The sequence below is a fragment of the Arachis hypogaea genome, chromosome 19 (genome assembly GCF_003086295.3).
Source record: "Arachis hypogaea cultivar Tifrunner chromosome 19, arahy.Tifrunner.gnm2.J5K5, whole genome shotgun sequence".
Taxonomy (NCBI): domain Eukaryota; kingdom Viridiplantae; phylum Streptophyta; class Magnoliopsida; order Fabales; family Fabaceae; genus Arachis; species Arachis hypogaea.
Window position 1 is genome coordinate 127,918,442 of NC_092054.1, and position 7,128 is coordinate 127,925,569.

The window sequence follows — 7,128 nt, forward strand, 5'->3', positions numbered from 1 at the left end:
ACAGTAGTACTTTGTATTAATTCGTGAGGAACAGCAGAGCTCCACACCTTAATCTATGGTGTGTAGAAACTCTACCATTTGAAAATATATAAGTGATGAGGTTCAGGCATGGCCGAATGGCCAGCCCTCGAACGTGATCTAAAGACGAAACTAAAGATGTAAATACAATAGTAAAAAGTCCTATTTATACTAAACTAGTTACTAGGGTTTACAGAAATAAGTAATTGATGTAGAAATCTACTTCCGGGGCCCACTCGGTGTGTGTTTACACGTGGAGAGGTCATTCTTGGAGTTGAACGCCAGTTTGTAACGTGTTTCTGGCATTGAACTCCACTTTGCAACTTGTTTCTGGCGCTGAACGCCAGACTGCAACATGGAACTGACGTTCAATGCCAGTTTGCGTCGTCTAAACTCAAGAAAAGTATAGACTATTATATATTTCTGGAAAGCCCTGGATGTCTACTTCCCAACGCAATTGGAAGCGCGCCATTTGAAGTTCTGTAGCTCCATAAAATCCACTTTGAGTGCAGGGAGGTCAGAATCCATCAGCATCTGCAGTCCTTCTTCAACCTCTGAATCTGATTTTTGCTCAGGTCCCTCAATTTCAGCCAGAAAATACCTGAAATCACAGAAAAACACAAAAACTCATAGTAAAGTCCAGAAATGTGAATTTTAATTAAAAACTAATAGAAATATAATAAAAACTAATTAAATCATACTAAAAACATACTAAAAACAATGCCAAAAAGCGTATAAATTATCCGCTCATCACAACACCAAACTTAAATTGTTGCTTGTCCCCAAGCAACTGAAAATCAAATAGGATAAAAAGAAGAGAATATACTATAAATTCCAAAATATCAATGAAACTTAGCTCCAATCAGATGAGCGGGACTTGTAGCTTTTTGCCTCTTGAATAGTTTTGGCATCTCGCTTTATCCATTGAAGTTCAGAATGATTGGCATCTATAGGAACTTAGAATTCAGATAGTATTATTGATTCTCCTAGTTCAGTATGTTGATTCTTGAATACAGCTACTTTATGAGTCTTGGCCGTGGCCCTAAGCACTTTGTTTTCCAGTATTACCACCAGATGCATAAATGCCACAGACACATAATTGGGTGAACCTTTTCAGATTGTGACTCAGCTTTGCTAAAGTCCCCAATTAGAGGTGTCCAGGGTTCTTAAGCACACTCTTCTTTTTCTTTGGACCTTGACTTTAACCGCTCAGTCTCAAGTTTTCACTTGACACCTTCATGCCACAAGCACATGGTTAGGGACAGCTTGGTTTAGCCGCTTAGGCCAGGATTTTATTCCTTTAGGCCCTCCTATCCACTGATGCTCAAAGCCTTGGATCCTTTTAATTACCCTTGCCTTTTGGTTTTAAGGGTTACTGGCTTTTTGCTCTTGCCTCTTGGTTTTAAGAGCTTTTGGCTTTTTCTGCTTGCTTTTTTTTTCTATTTTTTTCGTCATTTTTTTTCTTTTCTCTCTTTTTTTTTCTACAAGCTTTTGTATTCACTGCTTTTTCTTGCTTCAAGAATCATTTTTATGATTTTTTAAATTACCAAATAACATTTCTCCTGTTCATCATTCTTTCAAGAGCCAACATATTTAACATTCATAAACAACAACTTCAAAAGACATATGCACTATTCAAGCATACATTCAGAAAACAAAAAGTATTGCCACCACATCAAAATAATTAAACTAGTTTCAAGGATGAATTCGAAACCATGTACTTCTTGTTCTTTTGTAATTAAAACATTTTTCATTCAAGAGAGGTGATGGATTCATAGGGCATTCATAACTTTAAGGCATAGACACTTAAATACTAGTGATCATGAAGACAAAAACATAAACAAACATAAAGCATAAAAATTGAAAAACAGGAAAATAAATAAACAAGGAGATTAAGGAATGAGTCCACCTTAGTGAGGGTGGCGTCTTCCTCTTCTTGAAGAACCAATGGTGCTTTTGAGCTCCTCTATGTCTCTTCCTTGTCTTTCTTGCTCCTCCCTTATAGCTCTTTGATCTTCTCTAATTTCATGGAGGATGATGGAGTGCTCTTGGTGCTCCATCCTTAGTTGTCCCATGTTGGAATTTAATTCACCTAGGGAAGTGTTGATTTGTTCCCAATAATTCTGTGGAGGAAAGTGCATCCCCTGAGGCATCTCAGGGATTTCATGGTGAGGAATTTCCTCATGTCCATGATCTCTTGTTTGCTCCATCCTTTTTTTAGTGATGGGCTTATCCTTTTCAATGAGGATATCTCCCTCTATGTCAATTCCAGCTGAATTACAGAGGTGGCATATGAGATGAGGAACGGCTAACCTTGCCAAATTAGAGGACTTGTTAGCCATCTTGTAGAGTTCTTGAGGTATAATCTCATGAACTTCCACTTCCTCCCCAATCATGATGCTATGGATCATGATGGCCTGGTCTATAGTAACTTCAGACCGGTTGCTAGTAGGAATGATTGAGCGTTGAATGGACTCCAACCATCCTCTAGCCACTGGTTTGAGGTCAAGCCTTCTTAGTTGAACCGGCTTACCTTTTGAGTCAATTTTCTATTGAGCTCCTTCCACACATATGTCCATGAGGACTTGGTCCAACCTTTGGTCAAAGTTGACTCTTTTAGTATAGGGGCGTGCGTTCTCTTCCATCATTGGTAGGTTGAACGCCAACCTTACATTTTCTGGACTGAAATCTAAGTATTTTTCCCGAACCATGGTGAGCCAATGCTTTGGGTTCGGGTTCACACTTTGATCATGGTTTCTAGTGACCCATGCGTTTGCATAGAACTCTTGAACCATTAAGATCCTGACTTGTTGAATGGGGTTGGTGAGGACTTCCCAACCTCTTCTTTGGATTTCAAGTCGGATCTCCGGATACTCATTCTTTTTGAGTTTGAAAGGAACCTCGGGGATCACTTTCTTCTTGGCCATAACTTCATAGAAGTGGTCTTGATGGACCTTAGAGATGAATCTCTCCATCTCCCATGACTCAGAGGTGGAAGCAATTGCCTTCCCTTTCCTCTTTCTAGAGGTTTCTCTGGCCTTAGGTGCCATAAATGGTTATGGAAAAATAAAAAGCAATGCTTTTACCACACCAAACTTAAAATGGTTGCTCGTCCTCGAGCAAAAGAAAAGAGAAAGAAGTAGAAGAAGAAGAAAAATGGAGGAGATGGAGGGAGAAGGTGGATTCGGCCAAGGGGAAGAAGAGAGGGTTGTGTTGTGTGAAAATGAAGAAGGAATGAGGGGTTTATATAGGAGTGGGGAGGGGTTAGGGTTCGGCCATTTAGGGTTGGGTTTGGGAGGGAAATTATTTTGAATTTAAAGGTAGGTGGGGTTTTTGGGGAAGAGAGGATGGATGTGAGTGGTGAAGAGGTGATGGGAAAAAGTGATTGAGTTGATTGGTGAGGGGTATTTGGGAAGAGAGTTATGAAAAGGTGTGAAGAGGAGAGAAGAAGTAGGTGGGGATCCTGTGGGATCCATAGATCCTGAGGGAATCCTGTGGGGTCCACAGATCCAGTGGGGTTAAGAACTTTAATTATCCCTGCTCCAATTAGGCGTGTAAACGCCCTATATATGCAATCCTGGCATTTAACGCCAGATTGCAGCATGTTTCTGGCGTTAAATGCCACTTCCATGCTTGTTTTGGGCGTTCAGCGCCAGTATGCAGCATGTTTCTGGCATTGGGTTGCCTCCCAACAAGTGCTTCTTTAATGTCAATAGCTTGACAGTGGGCTCTCACTGAGCCACACAGGTGATTAGGTCAATTTTATAGATTCCCAACACCAAACTTAGAGTTTGGATGTGGGGATTCAACACCAAACTTAGAGTTTGGCTGAGGCCTCCCAACACCAAACTTAGAGTTTGAGTGTGGGGGCTTTGTTTGACTCTGTACTGAGAGAAGCTTTTCATGCTTCCTCTCCATGGTTACAAAAGGAGAACCTTGAGTTTTAAACACAAGGTAGTCCTCATTCAGTTGAAGGACCAACTCTCCTCTATCCACATCAATCACAGCTCTTGCTGTGGCTAGGAAGGGTCTTCCAAGGATGATGGATTCATCATCTTCCTTCCCAGTGTCTAGGATTATGAAATCAGCAGGGATGTAAAGGTCTTCAACCTTTACTAGTATATCCTCTACTTGTCCATAAGCCTATTTTCTTGAGTTGTCTGCCATCTCTAGTGAGATTCTGGCAGTTTGCACCTCAAAGATTTCCAATTTCTCCATTGCAGAGAGGGACATGAGGTTTATCCCTGACCCAAGGTCACATAGAGCCTTCTCAAAGGTCATGGTGCCTATGGAACAAGGTATTAAGAACTTTCCAGGATCTTGTTTCTTCTGAGGCAATCTCAGTTGATCCAGATCACTCAGTTCATTGGTGAGCAAGGGAGGTTCATCTTCCCAAGTCTCATTACCAAATAATTTGGCATTCAGCTTCATGATAGCACCAAGGTACTTGGCAACTTGCTCTTCAGTAACATCTTCATTCTCTTCAGAAGAAGAATACTCATCAGAGCTCATGAATGGCATAAGGAGGTTTAATGGAATCTCTATGGTCTCCAGATGAGCCTCAGAGTCCTTTGGTTCCTCAGAGGGAAACTCCTTATTGATCTCTGGACGTCCCAGAAGGTCTTCCTCACTGGGATTCACGTCCTCTTCCTCCCTTGTAGGTTCGGCCATGATTGTTATATCAATGGCCTTGCACTCTCTCTTTGGATTCTCTTCTGTATTGCTTGGGAGAGTACTAGGAGGGGTTTCAATGATCCTTTTACTTAGCTAGCCCACTTGTGCTTCCAAATTTCTAATGGAAGACCTTGTTTCATTCATGAAACTTAGAGTGGCCTTAGATAGATCAGAGACTATATTTGCCAAGCTAGATGGATTCTGCTCAGAACTCTCTGTCTTTTGCTGAGTGGATGATGGAAAAGGCTTGCTATTGCTAAACCTGTTTCTTCCACCATTATTAAAGCCTTGTTGAGGCTTTTGTTGATCCTTCCATGAGAGATTTGGGTGATTTCTCCATGAGGAATTATAGGTGTTTCCATAGGGTTCAACCATGTAATTCTCCTCTGCTATTGCAGGGTTCTCAGGATCATAAGCTTCTTCCTCAGAAGATACCTCTTGAGTACTGTTGGATGCAGCTTGCATTCCATTCAGACTCTGAGAAATCATATTGACTTGTTGAGTCAATATTTTGTTCTGAGCCAGTATGGCATTCAGAGTATCAATTTCAAGAACTCCCTTCTTCTGAGGCGTCCCATTACTCACAGGATTCCTCTCAGAAGTGTACATGAACTGGTTATTAGCAACCATGTCAATGAGTTCTTGAGCTTCTGTAGGCATTTTCTTTAGGTGAATGGATCCACCTGCAGAAGTATCCAACGACATCTTAGCTAATTCAGACAGACCATCATAGAATATATCCAGGATGGTCCATTCTGAAAGCATGTCAGAAGGACACTTTTTGGTCAGTTGCTTGTATCTCTCCCAAGCTTCATAGAGGGATTCACCTTCTTTCTGTCTGAAGGTTTGAACATCCACTCTAAGCTTACTAAGCTTTTGAGGAGGAAAGAACTTGGCTAAGAAAGCCGTGACCAGCTTATCCCAAGAGTTCAGGCTATCTTTAGGTTGAGAGTCCAACCATACTCTAGCTCTGTCTCTTACAGCAAACGGGAAAAGCATAAGCCTGTAGACCTCGGGGTCAACCCCATTGGTCTTAACAGTATCACAGATCTGCAAGAACTCAGTTAAGAACTGAAAAGGATCTTCAGATGAAAGTCCATGAAACTTGCAGTTCTGTTGCATCAGAGAAACTAATTGAGGTTTAAGCTCAAAATTGTTTGCTCCAATGGCAGGGATTGAGATGCTTCTTCCATGTAAATTGGAATTAGGTGCAGTGAAGTCACCAAGCATCCTCCTTGCATTGTTGTTGTTAGGTTCGGCTGCCATCTCCTTTTCTTGTTCGAAAATTTCAGTAAGGTTGTCTCTGGATTGTTGTATTTTAGCTTCTCTTAGTTTTCTCTTCAGAGTCCTTTCAGGTTCTGGATCAGCTTCAACAAGAATGCCCTTTTCCTTGTCCCTGCTCATATGAAAGAGAAGAGAACAAGAAAAGAAGAGGAATCCTCTATGTTACAGTAAAGAGGTTCCTTATTGTTAGTAGAATAAGAAAGGGAATAAGAGTGAAGAAGAATGGATAATCCAAACACAAGGGTGAGGATAGGAGCAGAGATATGAGATGAAGAGAAGTGTTAGTAAGTAATTAAATAAATAGAAGAAGATGAGAGAGAGAAATTTTCGAAAATAATTTTTGAAAAGGAGTTGATGATTTTCGAAAATTAAAGGGGAAATAAAATTAAAATTAAAATTTAAAACAATTAATTAATTAAAAAGAATTTTTGAAAAAGAGGGAGGTATTTTTGAAAATTAGAGAGGGAAGAGTAGTTAGGTGGTTTTGAAAAAGATAAGAAACAAACAAAAAGTCAATTAGTTAGTTGAAAAAGATTTGAAAATCAATTTTGAAAAGATAAGAAGATAAGAAGTTAGAAAAGATATTTTAAAATCAAATTTTTTTGAAAAAGACATGATTTAAAAAAATATGATAGAAAGATATGATTAAAATTAGTTTTGAAAAATATTTGAATTTTAAAATCAAAATTAATGACTTGACTCACAAGTAATCACAAGATATGATTCTAGAACTTAAAGTTTGAATCTTTCTTAACAAGAAAGTAACAAACTTGAAATTTTTGAATCAAAACATTAATTATTGATAATATTTTCGAAAATTATGAGGTAAAATTAAGAAAAAGATTTTTGAAAAATATTTTTAAAATTTTCGAAAATAAATAACAAAAATGAAAAAGATTTGATTTTTTGAAAAAGATTTTGAAAATATAAGATTTTTAAATTGAAAATTTGATTTGACTCATAAGAAACAATTAAATTTTAAAAAGTTATGAAAAAGTCAACTCAAATTTTTGAAAATTTATGAGTGAAAAAAAGGGAAAGATATTTTTTGATTTTTGAATTTTTAATGATGAAAGAGAAAAACATAAAAAAGACTCAATGCATGAAAATTTTGGATCAAAACATGTGATGCATGCAAGAACACTATGAATG

The 7,128-nt window shown here is 38.5% G+C and overlaps 1 non-coding gene across 1 annotated transcript; it reads left to right on the forward strand.

Annotated features, from left to right (window-relative positions):
• Positions 1-5,451: 5,451 nt before the first annotated feature.
• LOC112780620 (small nucleolar RNA R71) lies at positions 5,452-5,559 on the forward strand. The gene has a single exon (XR_003191444.1). It is a non-coding gene; the product is annotated as a small nucleolar RNA R71 (small nucleolar RNA).
• Positions 5,560-7,128: the final 1,569 nt, after the last annotated feature.